Source organism: Mirounga angustirostris, unplaced genomic scaffold, assembly GCF_029215605.1.
Source record: "Mirounga angustirostris isolate CCGP_5_RB_7025 unplaced genomic scaffold, mMirAng1.0.hap1 SCAF_9, whole genome shotgun sequence".
NCBI classification, from domain to species: Eukaryota; Metazoa; Chordata; class Mammalia; order Carnivora; family Phocidae; genus Mirounga; species Mirounga angustirostris.
Window position 1 is genome coordinate 45,040,465 of NW_026991717.1, and position 21,205 is coordinate 45,061,669.

Sequence of the window (21,205 nt, forward strand, 5' to 3'; positions counted from 1 at the left end):
ACTAATGTGAAAAATAAATAATGGAATACATTTTGCAAGTATAATGTCTGCCCTCTGTCCCATGAAAAGTGATGCAGATTATAGTTTCCCAAGTGCCACAATGGGCAGCTGGAAGTGGTCTCTGTCCAATTCCAAAATGCAATCTCGTAGAATTGCACAATGAGTTCGTTTGAGTTCAGGGAGAGAGTGAGGGAAACTGAAATCACAGTGCATGAGGCTTGAATATCTCTGTATATTGTGCATGTTGGGAGGCTAATAAAGTGGTGGGTCAGTCCCTAATTCAGTTTGGCTTTTTTTAATGCTACACTCTAGTGCTTGAAAATTTTGACTCTTAAGGAGCAAGGACTATGTAACTTACTAAGTGCCTAAGGCCAAAATGTTATTTTGCATATAAGGGAGTGCTGAGTTTGCTGTCCGCCAAGCCTTCTGCCTCCCAGGAGCCTGTGCTAGAGTTAATTCACATCCAGCATTTGGGGAAGTCTTTAGAATGTTAAGACTGTCTGCTACAACTTGGAGAGAAGTATGAGAAGTTGAGTCTCAGAAGTTGGCAGCCCAGATTTGGAGTTTGATGGAAGAGGCATGAGGTTGGGAAGGGGATGGGAAGTGGGGAGTACGGAGTTAAGAGTCTCAGCTCCTCCATTTGCTAAGGCTGTATCTCTCCCCTCTTTGCTCTTCTGTCTTTTCATCTGTGAAATCCAGATATTTATACCTTGCCATTATATTCTATAGGCTTTAGTGGCCTTCCAGTAGATAATGGATATGGAAGTTCTTTTTAAACTGCAAGGCCCTGTGTAAATGTGAATTATTGTCAGATCAAATCAATGAGCAATGTCATCTGAGCTAAAACTTGAAAGGAGTTTGCCAGACTGGAAGGGAAATTTCAAGCTCAGGGACAAAGTATAGTCAATGTTCAGAGGTGCAAACATGCATAGCATGTTGGAAGGGCAGGTCATCCATGTGGCTAAGACATGACCAGTGTGCCTATGGTGAAGGGACCCAAAGGATCTAAGACAGTGTGCTGGGGAGAACTTGTCACTAAAAAGCTGTGATTGATTTAGAGACTGTGGCATTGTCTTGAGGTGGGGAATAAGGAGAAGCTTCTTAATGGGGGGTGGCACTAGAGATGGGCAACAAGGTTAAACTTCCATAATGGAAACTATGGCAATATATAATATGTAGGCTGGATTGGGGGGGAAGATGGAAACTAGGGAAGTCTGAAAGCAGGGAGATCAGGGGAGGCTATTTTTCAATCCAAACCAAAGCTCGTAGTGATCCATCTTACTTGGCCATCTGTCACCTCTGTTCTTGCAATTCCAAATAATGCCTGCCACATTTGTGAGAATGTGGTCAAGCCCATGAGATAGAAGTTGCTGATATTAAATCTGTTGGAGTTAGACAAGTCAGAAATGGAGTGGTAAGTGCTGCAGACCCTCATGCAAACTGGGTCAGGTGCCTCTCCTCCCTCCACAGCCCAGAGTTAAGTGGAGTAAGGGTTCCTTTGCAAAAATTATTCTTTGGGGAATTAAACTCTGTATCATTTGGAAGTACACTCTAAATCTGGAAAAAAGGTTGGTATCCTCCCAAGTAAGTCACTTTAAAAAGGATGGTTAACTCTTTAAATGTCACTTTTACCTAGTTGGACTCTTTCCTAACCTTTTAAAACTTAGACTCTGGGGTATAAGAAGGAAAAATGAAATGAGCCAAGTAGCTGAGCCCAGAAGCCCAAACTGAAACCTAAGTTGCCTCCCTTCAGAAACTTGAGGGTCAGAGTAAGTCATGCATGAGCTCCTCCCCAGAATATTTTAATGTTTGTGTGATAATTATGTTAATGTTTAAAAGTTTAAAATGGGGGCGCCTGGGTGGCTCAGTTGGTTAAGCGACTGCCTTCGGCTCAGGTCATGATCCTGGAGTCCCGGGATCGAGTCCCGCATCGGGCTCCCTGCTCAGCAGGGAGTCTGCTTCTCCCTCTGACCCTCCTCCCTCTCACGCTCTCTGTCTCTCATTCTCTCTCTCGCAAATAAATAAAATCTTAAAAAATAAAAAAAATTTAAAAAAAATAAAAGTTTAAAATGAATACTACAGCTTTGAATGAGAAAATTGGCTTACCCAGTTAAAACGAAATATGTAGACCAGCATTGCCAGCCCATGGTGGGTCTCAGGCCATGCCTTCTGCCCCTCATACCTTTTCAGTTTGATATCTGAAAAGGATATGAAGGCTTCATGTATTTTTTTTTCCACAATACAGGGCAGGCAATTTTATAATGTACACAACTTACTAACAGACTAATTTGTTAAGAGACTAACAGAAGCAATGTTAATGACTCTGAGAAAGGATTTCTGTTTATGAAGGAAGAGTAACTGCCACTCCAGGAGAGTGGTCAGCCTTTGTGAGGAGTGGTTGGCAAGGGTCTCTAGACACACTCTGCATCCACTGACTCTGTGCTTTTTCTTCTTTTCTCTTCAGCTGTGTGGGGTCATGTTGGAGTTTGTTCTAGCTATCCAGAATACTCAACAATGCCACTGGCTCTGAAAAGGGACTGGTGGTGTTAATCCATTTTGATAGAGACCTACATGATGCCAATGTCAGTCATAGGAAACTGTAATCAACTTGGTTGGCTATTTCCTTGGCCATGGAGAATTGGTTTTTGAAACTCTTTTTGATGTATAAGTACCTCATCCATAGGTATGTCATTATTGAAGATTCCATTTCAGCCCACTATATTTTTGGGTATTTTCACCAAAAAAAAGTACCTTTAGATTGTATTACATTATTTTGAATATTTAGTATCTTAAGAACTCCAAAAACTTTATTGGACTGATATCCACTTCAGACATCATATCAAAATGATCAAATTTCCTTAAAACCAGAAAATCAATACTATTGATTCCATCAAACAATGTAATCAAATGAGGTCCTATTCATGGCTTCATGTATTTTTAACCCCAGTTGAAACTCCTACTATCCTCTGCACACTTGGTCATGAGCCTTGGCTCAGAATGACCTTTAGCTATTGCTTAGAACTCCTCTCAGTTGACTAAGATTTGCCTTAGGCTCTGAGGGAATTAAGTAGAGGAGTTCCAAAAATATTCTCAAGTTTTCACATGAGTGGAATTAACCAAATAATATATCTTCTCCAGTGACTATTCCTCTTTACCTGTTTTTATACTAGAATGGTTTGTTTAAAAAAAAAAAAAAACAGTCACACCTCTACATTGACACTGTCCACGGATATAGAATACATTGGTGTATGTTACATTTCCTCTCCTATGGTTACACAATTACTTCAAATAGCTATGAGTAACTAAATGCATTGGCCAAGACAGAATGTCTTACTTCCTTTCTCTATTGGTTAACTGCCCTTGACAGAATTAGTCATTCTCTTATTGGGTTCCCCTGCACTTTGATTTCATTTCTGATACATTTGTCAAATAAGAATTACTTATTTACCTCTACTAGACCTTGAGGTCAGAGTTACCATGTTTTTGCCTATTAGGCATCTGCTGTGCAGTCCTGCCCTAGTGCCTGGCATATGGTGAATACTCAGTGTTTGTTAAATAGAGTGCATTTGTCTGGGGAGTTCCTTGATTTTTATAGTTAGATACTGGCAGCTTTTTCAGAGACATGGGTGATCAAAACCAACTGGGCATTTATCTGTACTACATTAAGCATTTTACCAATTTCATAGAAAAAGATGTGTAGAGCATTTGATGAACAAAAATGTTCATGTAATTGATATTTAAAGAGGCGAGATCAGGGCACTGGATGTAGTGACACCTCCTGGGAACAATTTCTGAGTTAGGAGTATTAGGGGTTATATTTTTTTCATTCTCTTACAATCTTAATAGTTTTTCTTAGATTCCTTCCTTTTGAGCTACAACATAACTGAATATTAGAATTGTTTTCTTTACCCCACCCTGGTTGCTATAGCTGATGAATCATAGAAACCAGAGAAGGGAAAGACCAGTGAAATCATCTGGTTCATCTCCAAATTAGGGAGTGGAGCCTTGGGATTTGGGGAAGACTAACCTCTCATTTAAAAAGAGAAAAGAAAAAACTGCAACTAGCACTGCTTAGAGCAGCTCACCCATCTGTTCACCTTTTGCTTCTAACAGCATCCTGAGCTCTACCCTATTAGAACCCAATCAGGAATTCTTCTCAAGGACCCTAGGAGCACCAGATGCCAAAGTGTTAAGGAGTTGAACTAGAATTGTACTGCCTGAGTAATAAAGTTGGATTATGAATCTTCCAAAGATTGTTTTAGCAGAGTCTTAAAGAATTTGAAACTCTGGGGCGCCTGGGTGACTCAGTCATTAGGCGTCTGCCTTCAGCTCAGGTCATGATCCCAGGGTCCTGGGATCGAGCCCTGCATCGGGCTCCCTGCTCCATGGGAATGCTGCTTCTCCCTCTCCCACTCCCCCTGCTTGTGTTCCCTCTCTCGCTGTGTCTCTCTCTGTCAAATAAATAAATAAAATCTTAAAAAAAAAAAAAAAAGAATTTGAAACTCTGTTTTAGCAAGACCTTACAAATGTAAGAACTAGTAAAGAACTTACAGATGATCTGGGCTAAAATGTGGAGTTTCCCGATGCAGAAACTAGGATGGAGATGGTAAGAGATTACAGATATGCCGGGGTCAGGAGGATAGGCCTCTCGATCCGTTTCTCTCTGTGTCACAATTGCCCAGTGTCCTCCCTTGTAGTGCTCTTCTCTCTCATCTTCCTCTCCTCCTCCTGCTCTTTTTTGTTGTTGTTTGAAGAAATGGCACAAATGATTTACCATCGGTGGCTGCTTTTCATATCAAGCAAGCCTGACCCTCAGGTATCACTGTCATTGGGCAGTCCTCCCATACATCCTTACGCACCGCTGGTCTCTTGGGTTACAAAACTGGCTCCATACTACTTGCTCTTTGCTAATGTCCTCTTACAGAGTGGGGAGGAATATTGTACCCTCTCAGTAGTGACAGCATCTGCATACATGTGTCCCCAGTGTAGATCCCCTTATCTAGTTACCTGAGTATATCACAGGTTCCCAGTATTAGAAATATAAATTCCTCTGCAGCATTAGAAATATTCAACAGTTTTCCTGTAATTTTTATTTTGAAAATATTCTACACAGATTCATTTACTTTATTTTTTTTATTTAAATTTTGTTAGTTAACATACAGTGCATTATTGGTTCCTGGAATAGAATTCAGTAATCCATCACTTACAGACACCACCCAATGCTCATCTCAAGAAGTGTCCACTTTAATCCCCATCACCCATCTAGCCTCTCCCCCACCTACCACCTTCCATCAACCCTGAGTTTGTTCTCTGTTATTAAGAGTCCCTTATGTCTTGTTTCTCCTCTCTCCTTTTTTTCTTTTCCCCCTTCCCATATATTCATATGTTTTCTCTCTTAAATCCACATATGAGTAAGATCATATGGTATTTGTCTTTCTCTGACTGACTTATTTCACTTAGTGTAATACACTCTAGCTCCATCCATGATGTTGCAAATGGCACGATTTCATTCTTTTTGATGACTAAATAATATTCCTGTGTGTGTGTGTATTCCATTGTGTGTGTGTGTGTATATATATATACACACACACAAACCACATCTTCTTTATCCATGCATCAGTCAATGGACATTTGGGCTCTCTCCATAGTTCTGGCTATTGTGGACATTGCTGCCATAAACATTGGGGTGCATGTAACCCTTCAAATCTGTATTTTTGTATCCTTTGGGTAAATACCTAGTACTGCAATTGCTGGATCATAGGGTAGTTCTATTTTTAACTTTTTGAGGAATCTTCATACTGTTTTCCAGAGCAGCTGCACAGTTTGCATTCCCACCAACAGTGTAAGAGGGTTCCCCTTTCTCCGCATCCTCGCCAACACCTGTTGTTTCTTGTGTTGTTAATTATAACCATTCTGACAGGTGTGAGATGATATCTCACTGTGGTTTTGATTTGTATTTCCCTGATGATGACTGATGTTGAACATCTTTTCATGTGTCTGTTAGCCATCTGGATGTCTTCTTTGGAAAAGTGTCTATTCATGTCTTCCGCCCATTTCATAATTGGATTATTTGTTTTTTGGGTGTTGAGTTTGGTAAGTTCTTTATAGATTTTGGATACTAATCCTTTATCAGATATGTCATTTGCAAATATCTTCTCCCATTCCATACATTGCCTTTTAGTTTTGTTGACGGTTTCCTTTGCTCTGCATAAGCTTTTTATCTTGATGAAGTCTCAGTAGTTCATTTTTGCTTTTGTTTCCCTTGCCTCCAGTGACATGTCTAATAAGAAGTTGGTATGGCTGAGGTCAATGACAAGTGTTCTTAGAAGAGGAGAAGGCACAGAAACAGAGAAGAAGGCCACGTGAAGATGGGGAAAGATCGGAGTGATGCAGCCACAAGGAACGTTGACAGCCACCAGAAGCTGGAAGGGACAAGGAAGGGTTTTTTTCTTAGAGCTTCCAGAGGGAGTACAGCCTTGCTGATACGTTGATTTCATACTTCTGGCCTCTAGAATTGTAAGAGAATACATTTCTGTTGTTTTAAATCATGAGGATTGTGGTAATTTGTTATGGCAGCCTTAGCAAATCAACACAGGGTACGTGAACATAAACAGCATTTTGGAAAAACGTTTATTATGTATTTATCCTTGATTTATAATTTATAATATCCTTGATATTTCAGTGTAGTGATGGGTATGGAATTCTAGTAGCAAAATAGTGACTTTATATTTCTTTCCTGATACATTTATAAGTTGGCATTCCTCTGTAAATAAGAGCTTTCCTTATCCCACCTTTTTTTTTTTTTTTTTTTGGTCATAGAGTGCGCATGCACAAGCAGGGAGAGCGGCAGGCTGAGGGAGAAGCAGACTCCCCGCTGAGCAAGGAGCCCCATGCGGGACTTGATCCCAGGACCCTGAGATCATGACTGAGCCAAAGACAGATGTTTAACTGACTGAGCCACCCAGGCGTCCCCTTATCCCATCTTTTGTGTACTTTTTCAAACTACCAGTTTAGACAATTCAATGTAATGTAATCAATTCCTCTCATTCAGTGTGATGCTCAGATTACCCCAATTTTAACCAGGAGAGGCTCCTTCTAATTGGCTTTGTGTCTTTTTAATAAGTTGTGTAGCACAAAGCTCACCATGTATTTTCTCTGCCCCATTTCTGGAACCAACCCTTTCTCCTAGGCAAGCTCTTTCATTTATTGGAGAATGGTATTTAGAAACTAAGATCTGAGTGTTGAGTATAATGCCATTCTTATTTCTTATCCTTCATGTATGACCTTTTAAAATCTCTGGAATCTTTTAGGAATTTCTCCCTGTTTGCATCCAGTGTTCTGAAATTTCATGGTGACGTGCCTCGGGTTTGTTTGTTTGGTTGGTTGGTTCTATTTATTATGGCTTTTCTTTTTTTTTTTTTTTAAAGATTTTATTTATTCATTTGAGACACAGAGATAGAGCATGAGCAGAGGAAGAGGCAGAGACAGAGGGAGAAGCAGGCTCCCCGCTGAGCCAGGAGCCCGATGTGGGGCTCGATCCCAGGACCCTGGGATCATGACCTGAGCCGAAGGCAGACACTTAACCATCTGAGCCACCCAGGCGCCCCTATTATGGCTTTTCAGTATAAAAACTCATGGCCATCAGTTCTAGAAAATTGTCTCCAGTTATTTCTTGATGATTTTCTTCCCTTAGTTTTGCCTATTGTTTCTTTCTAGAACTCCTGTTATTTGGATGTTGGATTTTACAAATAGTTCTTTTTCCTTTTCTGGCCAAGTCTTCAAATACAAGACATTATTATATACTGATTGTATATAACAAGGCTCAAAGATATAACAGCTATATGGCTAGAGAGAGTCTAAACCATGTAATGTAGAGGACTTGAGACAGCCCGTGTCTCACCAAACAATGGTAGTATATAAAAAATATGGCATGATGGAAAAAGCAGTGATTTGAAAGGCAGAAAAAAATATATTCTAGCCTCAGGTCTGCCACTTGCTGGTCTAAGGGTTATGGTAGATTGTCTGCACAAGTGGTTGCCAACCATTCCTTCCATGTCAACACATGTCACTTCCTTTATGAAGAGGTGGAATCTTTTTCCCCTTCTCTTGAATCTGGGTTAAATGACTGGCTTTGACCAGTGCAATACAGAGGAAGCGTTCTGGGCCTGGCAGCTTCCACTTTTATTCCTGAACACTATCAACCACCTTGCTGCGGAGAGGACCTTTTGGATCTTCCAGACTCTATTTGGGTCTCCCTAGCCAATGCTAAATAAAACCAGAGATGAGCTGACCCAGTGAACTCTGCCCTTTGCAGAATCATGAACAAATGGTGGTGGTTGTTTTATGCTTCTAAGATGTGGAGGTAGTTTATTTCCTAATAATAGTAAGTGAAACAAATTAGTACCCTGATGTGGAGTATTGCTATAACAAAAACCTAAAATATGTGACATTGACCCTCACTGCCAGGCAGTAACCAAAAAGTAGATGGTTGGTGGAGGTTGAAAGGGTGGTGAGGAAATTGCAGTAGGAGGTTGAAGTGGCAGCCTAGGTTATGTATTGCGAGAATGTTTAACATTACCATTGCCTGTGGTCACATGAATGATAGATGATAGAAAATATGCCCAGTGAACTCTGAATCTAGCCACAGAGATTGCTAGGCAGAATCCTGAAAATGCCAATGGTCTTTTAGCTGCTTATGATAAAGTATAATAGGAGAAAAATGCACTAAAGAAAGATGTTTGGTTTTCAAGCAGAATTGCTAGCCAGTAAAAGATGTGAGAAATGGCCTCAGGATAAAGATCAAATTGTGTGGGGCTACAAAACCTTTTTTTATTTTTAAGATTCCACAGAGGGGCGCCAACGTGGCTCAGTCGGATAAGAGTCGGACTCTTGATTTCGGTTGGGGTAGTGATCTTATGGGGTCGTGAGGTCCAGGCCCAGCGTTGTTGGTCTCCACACTCAGTGGGGAGTCTGCTAGAGATTCTCTCTTTCCCTTTCCCTCTGCCCCTCCCCCCCCACTTGTGAGCTCTCTCTCTCTCTCTCCATGAAATCAATAAATAAATCTTAAAAAAAAAAAAAAAAGATTCCAGGGAGATTTAATATGGTACTTTGAAGATTTTTTTTTTTTTTATTTGACAGAGAGAGACACAGAGAGGAAACACAAGCAGGGGGAGTGGCAGAGGGAGAAGCAGGCTTCCCGCAGAGCAGGGAGCCCAATGCAGGGCTCGATCCCAGGACCCTGGGATTATGACCTGAGCCGACGGCAGATGCTTAGCGACTGAGCCACCCAGGCGCCCCTAATATGGTACTTTGAAGACCATCTCAGGTCTTCTAGGAATCTTAAGTGCATTGTTCTAATCTGACAAGCACAAAGTAGAGAGGTCTATTTTTAGAAAGAATAATACATGTGAATTTTGGAGCATGGAGTTAAACCTCATTAAGATTTACAGAAAACCCATAATGTTTTTGAGAAAATGGTATTGGTTATAAATTTTTGGAGCATAGAATGAACCTCAATAAGATTTATAGAAAATCTACATATTTTAAAGATAATTGTATTTTTTTAAAAAAATAATTGTGTTAATGAAAGAATTGCCAGCTTTTTTAGACACAGAAACAGGACATAATGAGAAGTTTCTGGACCTTTGGGTTTCTGTTGGCATGAAGCAGACTGAGAGAGCTAATCAGCTACAAATTTGGGCTATTCTTAAGGAAAAGGAGATATTTCAGTGTAGTGAAGAGGTCAGTATGCAAAGCCCAAAACTGATCAGACCTGAAGCAAGGATCAGCAAACTATGACCCATAATGCCAATCCAGCCTGTCACTGTTTTTGTATAATCTACAAGCTAAGAGTCCTGGTAGCTTCACTTTTCTTCTTGAAAAGCCACACCATTACTATCCTGGTATAGAGATGAAGAGCTTGAGGATGAGAGACCAAGGGACAGAGAGACCTAGTCTGCCCTCAGACATTCTAGCAGCCCAGCTGAGGCACTACACAAATGCATTAAACCACTTTTGATCCTCCAACCCCATTTGAGCTGCCCCACCCAACATCATGTGGAACTGTCAGGCTGTCCCCACTTAATCCTGTCCAGATTGCAAAATCATGAGCAAATAAACGGTTATGTATGTTTTAACCACTAAGTATTGGTAGTAACTTGTTACACTGCAACAAGTAACAGTGCATTATTTAATCTCTGGACTGGGCAGAAGAATTTATTTGGGTTCCAGCTTCATCTATAAAAATTAAGGATTAGACAAGTTAGTCTGAAAACCTCAGTGTGCTCTAACATTCTATTACTCTGCAAATGATTCTATTATTCTTTAATTTTTGTGAGTGCCTATCATTGCTAGCTAGTTACTATTAGCAGTGTTCAGATATGGCAGACAAAGTGTGAATAAAATAGAGGCTTTAGAGGACAGTATGCACAATAGTAGATATAATCTGAGATCCATTGTAGTAAACATTCTCCCCAGCTATGGGGGAAAAAGAAAGGAAAAAGAGAATCTTTGCACAAAGAGATTAAGAAGTTCTTTTATACTGGCAGAATTGGCCCCACATTCCTTGGATAGCAAACCATGACTTCTAATAGCTTCATTTTTATAACATCAGTGTAAAGTTCTGGAGCTTGAAGCAAACAGGCTGTTGCACAGATCTGTATGTCTGAATTTGCTAGAGTCCCAAGATAAACAAAAAACATTCTTTTGAAGACTTGGTGGCTTTTATGCATTCCATATGATTTGAATTAAATCTTATCTTCTGTAGAGGGCCCACCACACACAAGTAGGAGTAAGGGGCTGTGTACCCTGCCCTGAAAGGAATAGAAGGGAGGCAGAAGCCTGTCCACCATTAATAGTCAGCCTGTGTTCCCTTCTGTTCCAAAATGTTCAGAGGAGTAGGCAGATAAACACGATTTCTGCCTGTAAGACTTTCAGCCTAAATTGAGCTATAAATGTAAACCAGGGGGCTCCTGGCTGGCTCAGTCGGTGGAGCCAGCAACCCTTGATCTCAGGGTTGTGAGTTCGAACCCATGTTGGGTGTAGACATTACTTAAAATCTTTTTAAAAAATCTTTTTAAAATCAGAAACTGTTGATTTATTTTCTATGTGTCCTTCTGATAGGGCCTATTATGTATCATTACAAGTGAATGAACTGGATAACCATGAGCTCAGGGCTGAGTGTCCAGAGACGCCCCCTTTGTGGCTAGCTGGCTAGGTGACCATGAGCATGGCTACCAACGTCTTTTGGCTTTCCTTTAATTTTATGGTTCCCTGGAGTGAAATGATGATCAACTAGAAAGTAAAAATAGACCTCAAGATAGGTGGAAGATTAAAACACATAAGCATCAGGAGTAGGAGAAGAGCTCTGTGAAATGTGTGAAAGGAAAGAATTCAAAGGTGCAGGGAGAGGTCATCAGGATTCTTAGCCAAACATTCCTGCTAGTTTGAAGTGTGAGTACAGTATTTGAGCAATCTACACAAAAACATGTTTGCTTACATGTTGCCACTGTGGTCCGTAGAAATAGAGAAGGGGAGAAAAGCGAGAAATTAAGCAAAACCTAGCGGAGGAAGCCAGCAAAGAGGCAGCAAAAGATCGGCAGTTAAGAAAGAAGGAAGGGAGGTAACTTCTTTGTTGGAACTGAGACTCAAAGCCACCGGCCCCACCCAGCCCGGATGGCCTGCCACGAGGACGCGCAGCGCTGCCATGCGCGCAGGGTGCTGAGCCCGGTTGTGGGAGGTGTGGAGAGAAGCTGAGAGGACCGCGCTCCGGAAAAACGGGCTCCTCCCGAGGCGGGAGGGGGGTGTGGGATCTTGGAGCCTGGCTTTGGCCTCCCACCCGTTCCTCTCGTCCCAACCCTGGCTCCGGGCCTGGCTGCGTGCTGCGAGGCCCACGTGAGCCAGTCTTTGCAGGACAGGACCAGGCGGATCGCCCGCCCCACTCTCCTCCCAGGAACTGTTGGTCAGAGGTTAAGCTAATATGTTTGCAGACGGTAACTGGGAGCTGGAGCTGGACGCCAACGGCCCCTGCTCAGGGGAATCTCGATTTATGTTTTTGGAACAATTAGTTCTTCCATTTCAGTGACCCCTAAAAAAAAATGTGACTTAACCAAGCTCCGCGTCTATTAAAGTCTTGCTAATTTATTAACCTAAGTCAGGAATGAGAACTTGACATGGCGCTAAAAAAGTAAAGAGGAAGGGTGGAAGAAACGAGGCCGCCGATGAGCCTCAAGGAAGCCTCGGCAAAGCTTTAATGGAGGGCAGGGCAGTGGGCGCGGGGGCCGCTCCTGCATGGCGCGGCTCGGGAACGTTCCAGGGCGAGGCCGCCCCAGTAGGCGGCGGCCGGGGAGGGTGAGTCACCCTGACTTGGGGTGGGAGCGGGCAGGGGGAGGCGGGGCGGGGCGGGCCTCCCTTGCACTGAGGATGTCGCGGCTATAAAAGCCCCACCCAGGGCAGCCAGCTCTGCTCTACAACTGGGGACGCTCGCCGCACTCGGCACCGGGCCCAGGTAAGCGGGGTGCGCCCCGCCCTCCCGCTATGGCCCCGGGGCCGCCGCGCTAGCGGAGCGGGGAGCAGCGGGGAAAAGAGGAAGACGGCCTTGCGAAGAGCCTTAGGCCACAGGAACCCGGGAAGCCGTCCAGGGAAGGGGGCTGGAGGGACGGTCTGCACAAGGGGTTCTGCGGAGAGCAGCGTAGTAGCAGGGTGGTCTAGGTAGGAGTGAGGGGACTGGTTGCGTCCCGGCGTTGGGGTTGCAAGGCAGAGGGAGGGCGTCGGGCATCCCCCCGAAGCGCTTCCAGGAAGCTCGGAGACGGGCGCGGGGGCGGGGGGGACGGAGGGAGGCCCCACATTCCAGACGTGTCGGGCGCCGCGGTGGGCAGGGTGTGGTTGCTCGGGTAACCTTGGGTCCCAGGCGGAGCAGTCTTGGGGGCATTTCCCTCCACGTTTAACAAAAGCTTAACGGCCATCTAGAAAGTAACCTCCCTCAGTTTTAAATTACTTTATTTGAAAAAAAAAACAAACACAAAAAACATTTGTGGAACTTGTACCGACCATCTGGAAGGAAGCAGTTGGGGGGAGGATGAGAGGTGGGAGTTTGTAGTAGCAACCTCTCTCCCCAATAAAACAAAAAAGGGGGAAAAAACCTCAGCTCATTATCCTTTGTCTAGATTATCTTCTAGGAGAACAACCTCTGATTTCAGGTTATCTGGGGAGTTTCCCACTTGGTTGACCATTTTTGCGTCAGGAAGGAAGTGTCCCCCAAGTTTGGGGGGGAGGGGAGGAAGAGGGTTGTCATTGACTGTTACTCCCGGTGATGCAGCAGTGAGTCAGGGACGAGGGTACAGAAAAGGTCGGCCCCCCTCCCTCCTCCTCCCTCCCCTCCCCCTCCCTCCTTCCCCCTCCTCCTCCTCCTCCCCCTCTCCCTCCTCCCCCTCCCGCGAGGCTGCTCCTAGAGCTTTGTGGCGGGTCTCAGCCCCTGGCGTGGAGGGCTGGATTCCATCAGCTGGCTGTTGAGAAGGTAGGAGGAGAAAATCAATTTCCTTACCTGCGAAAGTAGCTTAAGGATGCCAATTCTTACCTCCACCTACACAGTTATTATGGAAGACTTCAAATAACATGTTCATTCGAAAATAAATATGTAAAGCACACTGAAAACACCAGGTGCCGTACCAGTGTAGATGGTCACTTTTATGTTAAGATTTGCCCTTTTTAAGCTATGGGTGTTCTGAATCTGTAAAAGAGCAGTGGCCTCATGGGTGCACACTGGGTCTTTACCTAGAGCCTTAAGATCCTAGAGTCCAGGAGCCTGTACCCTGAGCTCAGACTGACTACTGATGGATTCTGTCCAGAAATATGTGCTACTGTGCTGGTCTGGAGCTTGGTGGTTTGGAATGCAGAATGTACTTTCTCACTGAAACAATGTTATAAAGGTGTTTAGATTCCCAGGTTAGCCCAGAAACCCCTACTTAACGTGCGCTGTATCTAAGTACTATATTGATAGTACATGCTTAATTTGGTGGTGGGAGGTGGGTAAAAGTGAGGAGGAAAGGTGGGAGGATAAAGGATGAGGATATGTGGGTAGGAAGAATAAATCATTGAAATATTATTCTGGAACTTACCTTGGTTTTAAGAATGGCCCTGATTATTTTAATTGGAAAATTGTATCTTTGCCCCTCCCCCCCACTTTGTTTTTTCTACCTTCCTCCTGTGTCCTTAGCATCCCTCTTCTCTGACATATTATAAAAGCCATTAGGTTTATCTATTTCTGCTGCTGTCCCTCCTTCCTGTTTCAGTGTACTTACACCCAGCTAGAGACTAGCAAATCAAATCAGTATTCATTAAGTTAGGAATAGTTGGTGGTCCTGAAATCCTCAGCAACACAAAAGAGTTGTATTATTTAAAAACCAAGAAAACCTTGTTAACCTAAACAGGTCTGTGCTTTATGAAATGGGAGCCCATGGAATTAAGGAGCCACATAATTATAACATTCAGGCATTGTGAAGGAGGATCTTGGATGAGGCCAGGTTCAGAGAGGCAAACTCCTGGGAGGAGTCCACTGGCCAGTGGTGTTAAGACATTCCTGCTTAGCACTTCCCTCCCTTTTTCCAAGTCCATCGATTATCTAAAAACTTCAGGGGTTTCTCCAAAAGTATCTATCACATCTGTAGTGCAAGGGTGTGACCATCAATGTGCATTTCTTTAGTTAAGAGTTGATGATTTGGAGACCTGGATTTTTTAATTTCCTGCAGTGCCAAATGCACTGCCTATGGCAAATGCCCAGGAAATCCTGCTTACTCACTGGCTTTGATTAGGTGCTTGTTCTTGGATTGCGTCTCAGTATTTAACATATTGTGTCTTTGAGCTATTAAAGTACTGTATTGATTGACATTAGGCTGGCTGTCACGGCCATTAGTGTCCTGACTAATTTCTGATTTAAGTAGTTTTCCTGGCAAGGTAGGTATCCTTCTATAATTGCTATTGATTTGGGGGGCTGTAGGCTCATCCTGCACCATTGGGCCTAGGATCTTGCACGGACACACTCATGAGCCTCGTGCAGGACTGTGGGCCTGCTGAGGCATTTTTTGTTAATGGAGAGTGGCCCTGTCTCAAGGAGGAGTCCCAGTCTCTACTGGGCTGCTTTGAACATCTATTCATTCCACAATATTTATTAAGCATCTATCATGTTCTACTCGAAGATAGAGGTACTGGGTATGCAAGAGTGAACAAAACAGACTGAAAAAAAACAAAACCAAAAACCTGCTCTTTAGACTTAAGTCTGGTGCGGAGAGAAAAAATTAGACCAAATAAGTGAATTGTATAGACAGTAATTGGATTTTGAACCTTACATTTTCCCATATTAATATTTTAGTTTCCAGACTTGGCAGGGGCTCATTTCCCCTTTAACCTAGCTGTTCCACAAATCTGAATGTCGTATTTAGCTTGCCATGTGGTAGTGTTTTTTAAAGTTATGGTGACTTAACCTGCCTTCCGGATTTTATTGTGAGAATTAAATAGAAATGGAATGCTTCTTTTTTTTGCCCATGGGAATCCACTTCCCTCATTTTCCCTGGTGCCACACCCTGTTCTAGTCAGAGGCTACATCAGGAAATTCCAGTTCTTTTAAAAAATTCTTTCCTCCCCTTCACTGGTATGCTTTTCCTTCTGTTGCCAGAGGCAGTCTCCGTCTACTTTGTTGGGAAGCAGGTCAGCAGTAGGGGTCAGGAGATGCCCAGGCTTGTTTTGGGTGGATCCAAACTGAGAGTACTTCTGAGTCTCCCTTCTAGTGTACACCCAGAAGCTTGAAGACATCTGCACTCAAGTCTTGTCAGAAAGAAGTCAGTACATCCAAGTAGTCTGAGTTCTAATCCCAGGTTCAGTGTGGAACGTTCTGAATCAGGGGAGTGGCTGTGACCTGGGTCCTTGCTCTTTGTCTTCCTGCCACACCCAGTGTACACACTCATAGCTCAGAGGAAATCGGAGTCCCAAGGTCACTTGCAAGTTCTTCCTCCTTTTTGCTCCTTCCTTGCATTCCAAGTGCCCTAGGAGATGTAGGTTACATTTGCATGTTGTCCAGGGGACAGAGCTAGGACCCGGGCAGCCATGGCAGTACAGAGGTGGGGTGCTGGGGTGGGACTGGGCTGTCTATCATGATGAGGAAGAGGCTGCCCGTGAAGTGACCTGCCAGGCTTTGTGAAGATTTGCAAGGAAGCTGGCAGCTTAAGCATCCAGCCCAGATTGTATGGAACTGGAACTGCATTTAGGATGTTAAGTCTGGGGGAGAGAAAGAAAATGGAGCAAGAGCACATTGAAAAAAGAAGCCATAATGATATTGAAAGACCCTGTGTGTGTAAACCGTCCATATATGTGATTGAGCGCCTACTGTTTGGTAGGCACTGCACTTAGACCTATAAGGAAACAGAAGTGAATGTGACAGAAACCCTATGGGCAGATAAAAATGGAAGACCACCTTTATATACTCATTTTTGCTATTTCACAGACACACCAGGACAGGAGCACAGAGTAGGGAGAGGTGTGGGAGAAAAAGTACAGTACTTTGTATCCTGAAGTCTCATGAGGGAGGTCAGCTGATCAAGATTGCGTGTTCCCAGGGAACCTGGGCCTAGAGGCGGTAGAACTGTGCTGAGTGTGTTTAGAGAGGAATGACCGCCCAGTGTCACTGCCGTGTGCGCGTGCGCGCATGCGCACTCGTTTTGGGGGCTGTGTAGGAGATATTTATGGAAAGGTAGGTAATGTCCAAAGTGTGGGAGATCTTGAAGGCTAAGTTTAGGCTTTTTCTTTTCTTCTTTTTTTTTTAAGATTTTATTTATTTGATAGAGCACAAGCATGGGGAGTGGCAGGCAGAGAAAGAGGGAGAAGCAGGCTCCCAGCCAAGCAGGGAGCCTGACATGGGGCTCGATCCCAGGACCCTGGGACCATGACCTGAGCCGAAGGCAGACGCTAAACCGACTGAGCCACCCAGGTGCCCCAATTCTTTTTTTTTTTTTTTTTTAAGATTTTTTGTTTATTTGAGAGAGAGAGATAGCCAGAGAGAGCATGAGCAGCGGGAGGGATGGAAGGAGAGGGAGAAGCAGGCTCCCCGCTGAGCAGGGAGTCCGATGCGGGGCTCGATGCGAGGACCCCAAGATCATGACCTGAGCACAAGGCAGAGGCTTAACTGACTGAGCCATCCAGACTCCCCGTTCAGGCTTTTTCTGCAGGCACCAGGTCTCCATTAGAAACACAGTAAGCGGGCCATAAAACATTGACATTACGCTGTAGCTGTAAAAGACCTTGATTTCCCAACCCTAAAAGTGTCCCATGCCAACTGACTTCATTCTTCCCGCCAGTCTCTTTCCACCCACTCCAAACCCATGACCAGGGACTGACGGAGAAACTCTGAAGAGAACAAGAGGCTGCCATATAAGTCTGTAGGTAGCAAACAAATACATATTGATTCAGATCAGGTAGCAAAAGGTATAAGCCAGGGCAAGTGCTGTTGTGTCAGTCCTGTTCAGTTTGATCAAGGCCACTGGGCAGAATTCCAGGCTTTCTGCAGGATGACTTGGCCTTGTGACTCAGGCATTGATCAAGACCATAAAACCAAGGAGAAAAGGATGTGTTTTCAGGAAAGTTCTACTGAATAAAAAATGCTTCAGGGGGTAAGGAGTAGATGGAGCACAATATAAATTCTACTACCAACCCGACTCATGCAATTCCCCCCCCCCCCCTTTTGGTTTAAAATTCCAGACTGGTCCTATGGACCAGGAACTCTGCACAGGGAAGGTTTTGGTGGGGAAACCCAACCCGCCGCACTGCCACCCCCACACATTTTCACTTTAAAAATCCTTGTTTGTATCATCCGGTTCCTGATTGATTCAGCATGGTTGCTAGGGCTGTGTTTTGTGGTAACACATCAACACCACGTTTAAACTGTAAAGTGGGTGTGTCCACGAAACTGCTGGATTGTGCTCAGATTTCAGATTTGGCTGTGCAGACCAGCCGTGTCTCAACATGTGTTTGTTTGTTTGTACGAATTAGTATTTGGGTTCTCTGGAGCTGGTTCTTAATTCATTTCAGTAGAACTTGTTTTTGCTGTTTGCAAAGTGTTGACTTTTGGGTTTACGCTTTGTCTCAACTCTTTTTAGCAAATTTTGTTTTACTTTTTCGGGGAGAAGTTAAATCTGTTTCACTTGTACTGTTTTTATTACCGCGTGTTTGAAGTGAAACAATAAAAGACAAAAAAAAAATAGGTAGAGTTTAAAAAACAGACAAACCTTTAAGTATCTTTAAGACAGTCCTATGTTAAATGTAAATGTTTTTCAACAGCTGCACAGATTTCATTAATGTCTAGCTTTGTACTCCAAGGGCTTTTCCAGTCAGGTGGCTAACAGTCTTCATTCATTAATATTTTCAAGGCCAGAGGAGAAAACTGTTCCCTTCATGGCGGCGGCGGGGGGGGGGGGGGGGTGTGGGGGGTTGGCCTCAAGGAATGAGTGAGTCCGTTCTCACCCCAGTGGTGAGTTATCTCAAACCAGTTTGAAGTGGGTATGGCTCTTTCACTAAGTCTCTCTTTTTAAGATTTATTTATTTTTTGAGAGCGAGAGAGGGGAAGGAATCTCCCCACTGAGCTGGGAGCCAGATGCGGGGCTTGATCCCAAGACCCTGAGATCATGACCTGAGCGGAAGGCAGACGTTAACCGACTGAGGCACCCAGGTGCCCCTCTAGTTATTTTCATAAAGGAAAAAAAACCTACCCAATAAAGGGCCGTTTTAATGATCTTGTCTCGTCAGCCAGCCCTTCCCTGGGAATGGAACACAAAATGGACTGTGTGCAGATACTACTCATCAACAGATTGAATTTGCTGACTTTTTCCCCTTCTTTTTTACAAGTTGAAACCAGTTGGAGATCTGGGTGAGGTCGAAGTGCTGGAAGGAGTGATGCAGACTGCCATTTTTGTGTTCTGTAAGAAGTCTGCCAGGAAAGGAGTGGTGGTTCTGCTTTTAACACACTTAAGAATTTTACACTGGGATGAGGCGTCAGTGGGGATGGAATTGTCACATGGCTCATAGACCTCATTTTATTCTCAAAGCACTAGGTAAATTAAGGCAGAGCTCCTGCTTTCAGTAAGAAAATTCAGCCTCCAGAGCAAATGTGGTGAACAGATTAGATGAGTATTGGGGAACAAATCACTTTGACTTTCAGGCTCTCCTATATTTCCACAGCCATGCTTAAATTTGCACCATTCAGAAACCAGTATTTTGGGCCCCCCACAGGGCACTACAGTAGACACGGCTTGTTTTAAACTTGTCCTCTTGGTTCTCCCACTACCCAGGGACGGACATTCTCCTCCATTCTTTCTCCCCAGGCTTTCCCCCATGTTGGTCTGGCTGGAACCTTCCAGGGTAATTGCCCTTCTCAAACCTGTCGGTACCTAACCGTTAATCTCTTAGCTGATCTCACTATATTACTTTTACCTTTCTCTCTGAGTCTTCATCTTTTGGACTGGAGAACCATTGGGAAAGCCGCCAGGCTGAAGACCCAAGAGTCGAGATGACCCAGATTCTGGGCCTGCCTGGATTCTCATTAGCTGCGTAATCTGGGCTATTGCCTCAAGTGTCTCACTGGGGCAAGACGAGAAGAGAGTTGGAGAGCCCTGGGGGAGGGTGTGTCTGCAAGCCAAGAGTGTGTGCTTGTCAGGGGTTTGTTGATTATTTGAAGGCTACCAGTGTTTGTAACCTACAGTAGCCCTACCGAGACTTTCTTTTCCTGCTTTCAAGGGTAGCACTGCACTGACGTGTTCTCATTAATCAAACATACTATGTTAAGCTGATGTTTTAACAAACGTTATGAGTGGCAAAGCTGACTGTTTGTTCTAGAGACTAATCAGTCCTCCACAAAATGACTGCATTGCCAGGGGGTCGGATGTCGTGAAGACACAAGGGCCAAATTTTATTTGTAAGGTGAAAGTTGTTTGCCATTAAGCTTGCATGAAATAGGAAATATTTATTGGATACAAAACAACTTGCACAGAGTTATAGCAGGCTTCATGGAGATTCTTTTGTGGTTATTGTGACATTTTAGCTTTTTCTGCAGAATGGTTATAAATAATACAAGTGTAAATGTTAATTATGCCAAATACCAACTTGATTCTGAAAGTTTACTTAGCCCCTGGAGTGTGCAAAGGCCCTCTTAAATTTGTGGGGGACCAGGACGCTGTGAGGGAGATGAGGTAAAATATACCCCCTGCTGCTTTGAATTGTACTTAGGCATTTGCCATTTGAATACTGGGTACATGCAGGAACTCAGTACAGTGTGCTCAGCAAAGAAGTCTGCTGCCATCAGAAAGTGCTTTTGGCATTGGAAGGTGGGAGAGAGCATATGGGATGGCAGCTACAGCCAGCCCATGAGCAGAGGCCAGAGTAGTGGTGATTTCAGGAATGGGCAGGGCCTCCATAAGTAAAAGGAGAGGTGAAGGTAAGGGGATGGGGGAGGAAGCAGGGGTCAGGGCGCTGTGGATGAAAGGAGTACAGCGTTTGGGGAGAAGCAAGTAACTATTAGGCTCAAGTCCACTTCTGCTGGGGGAGTAGATAGAAGGCGCTCAGGCTGGGTTCTGTGCCAATCTTTGAGGGCTGGCCTTAGCTGGAATAAGAGAAGGCTGTTGAAGGATGTGGGTTTTGAACTATTTCGACGAGATGATATGTAGGAATTTAGTTGATAGTAGCATGTGGGATTGATGTGATGAAAGAACAGCACAACTGTGGACAATAAAACGGAAAGAAAGATTTGTGGGGCCTTTAAAAAACCCCTATTTTCTGTCTCTCCTCAGTGTGTTGCAGCTGTGGGAGAAGAATTAACAGGAATGGAGAGTGTATATCAGATTGTCTTTGGCTTGTACAGTAACGAGGGTCCCATATGAGACAAGCTTCGGCAGCTGTCTACAAAGCCAGTGCTCAGGGCTGGAAAGGCAGCTTGAAAGAACCGTACAATAAAAACTTACTGTTCCTCTGTGGTCGAGATTCCCTAAACAGCAGAACCTGCATTGAGGCACCTGATTTAAGAATGAAGTGGACTTTTAATCCACATTTCTTTGTGAGCAGAAACAATTCTGTTTGCAAGTCTGACTTACTGATCCTCTCTTTGGGGTTTTGCTTTTGTTTTGGCATTTTTATTTCTTAGCCATTTACAGTGGGGACTAGAATTCTGTAAGGC

General features: G+C 43.8%; 1 protein-coding gene across 2 annotated transcripts in view; it reads left to right on the forward strand.

Moving 5' to 3' along the window:
• The first annotated feature begins 12,407 nt into the window (after positions 1-12,407).
• ANXA2 (annexin A2) overlaps positions 12,408-21,205 on the forward strand; it is a 44,424-nt gene continuing 35,626 nt past the window's right edge. Inside the window, exon 1 of one of the 2 annotated variants that reach the window (XM_045899947.3) lies at positions 12,408-12,505. The gene's annotated coding sequence lies outside the window, so the exon portion shown is untranslated. Of the gene's footprint in view, positions 12,506-12,574; positions 12,709-21,205 lie in introns of those variants that run through there. The other variant, XM_064570373.1, reaches the window with a different exon arrangement.